A 1692-nucleotide genomic window follows, 5' to 3' on the forward strand; every position below is an offset into this window, starting at 1 on the left:
AGTAGTCCATTATGCTTTACCTTTGCAGGGAAAAAAAGAGGAAGTAAACTCATCAGGGTTTACTTCCTCTTTAAAGGAATATTACACTTTTATTGTTTCACTTTAATCATTATTAAAATCACCGCTCCTGAAAAAACAGCCGTTTTTAAAACTTTTTTTTGCATTGATCCATGTCCCCTGGGGCAGGACCCGGGTCCCCTAACACTTTTTAGGACAGTAACCTGCATATAAGCTTTTAAAATTAGCGCTTTAGATTGTGAACGTTGGAGTCCCATAGACTTTAATAGGGTTCTAAAGTTCACACGAAGTTTAGGTCTGTTCGCAGGTTCTGGTGCGAACCGAACAGGGGGGTGTTCGGCTCATCCCTATTCACAAGCTCCCCCCTGTGTAGTTCTGGGCGGATCCCTCACTTTTCTCATGACCATCCTCACCCCATGAAGGTGAAATCTTCCATGGAGCTCCAGATTGAGGGCGATTGATGGTTATTTTGTATTTCTTCCATTCGTGAATAATCTCTCCAACAGTTGTCTTCTTCATCTCACCAAGCTTCTTGCTGATGGTCTTGTAGCCCATTCCAGCCTTGTGCAGGTCTCCAATCTTCTCCCCGACGTCCTCTGACAGCTCTTTGGTCTTCCCCATGATGGTGAGGATTGGAGGGAAGGGATTCTGTGGACAGGCGTCTTCTATACACATAACGAGTTGTCGTTAGGAGAACCTTCTTACATTGTCAGGACTGATCTGTGTACCACATGAGCACCTACTGGAGCCAGTCTGTGGGGGGAGGGTTATTGTTGGTTGGTAGGTGTTTTTTCCCCCACTGTATATAGTACATAGCCGGCCTTTCTTCAGCAAAGTTGTGAAGAAGAGCCTAGAAAATACCTGAAAGGTAGCCGAGTGCTCCACCTACTGGCTGACACTGAGAATACACAACAATCACACCTACCTGCAAGAAATCTATTCTAAGGTGTGTAATAAAATCCATACAAACCCACGACATTCACTTCATTCCTTTACATTTTATCCCATCGCTAATCTGCACTCCATATATAATTCCAGTCTCTGGGGAGAATCTTGGCCATTATGTTGGCCGGGAATCGAACCCGGGTCGTCTGCTTGGAAAGCAGCTGTGCTCACCACTGCACCACCAACACAAAAAGTTGCATGTTTTTGTTGTGTGGGGGGAAACCGGAGTACCCGGGGAAAACCCACGCAAGCACAGGGAGAACATGCAAACTCCATGCAGATGGTGTCCTGGTCAGGTCTTGAGCCGAGGACCCCAGTGCTGCAAGGCTCACCGCTAAGCCTCTGTGCTGCCCCATCTTAATGTGGAACTTCACCTAAAAAGGGAAGTTCCCCTCCTCCTCCTCCCTCGCTCCTCCTCCGCATCTTCAACCTGAACCCTGAAGGGGCGGGGACAGGACACCTCACCTGGGAATGGAAGGCTTGCTCCTAATAGATGGTGGAGACAGTCCACTGACAATACTGCTTTATATTTGTTGTGTCTTCCCGTTCACACAGCACAACTTCAACAACATTCGAAAAATTTCTACTCACCTGTAAAGGGGGAACTCCATGCAAACAAAATGACCTCCAAAATCTATACCAGACCCCCATCCGTGCACCCAGCCTGGCAGGCCAGGAAAGAGGGGGTGAGCATGCACCTCCCCCAACAGGGGCGGGCTGGGCCAGCGG

At 48.0% G+C, this 1692-nt stretch overlaps 1 non-coding gene across 1 annotated transcript; it reads right to left on the reverse strand.

Moving 5' to 3' along the window:
• Nucleotides 1-1079: 1079 nt before the first annotated feature.
• TRNAG-UCC (transfer RNA glycine (anticodon UCC)) lies at nucleotides 1080-1151 on the reverse strand. Its single transcript has one exon. It is a non-coding gene; the product is annotated as a tRNA-Gly (tRNA).
• Between the last annotated feature and the right edge of the window lie 541 nt (nucleotides 1152-1692).

The sequence above is a fragment of the Lithobates pipiens genome, unplaced genomic scaffold, assembly GCF_037356315.1.
Source record: "Lithobates pipiens isolate NorthernLeopardFrog02 unplaced genomic scaffold, aLitPip1_a1.2 Scaffold_93, whole genome shotgun sequence".
In the NCBI taxonomy this organism is placed as follows: domain Eukaryota; kingdom Metazoa; phylum Chordata; class Amphibia; order Anura; family Ranidae; genus Lithobates; species Lithobates pipiens.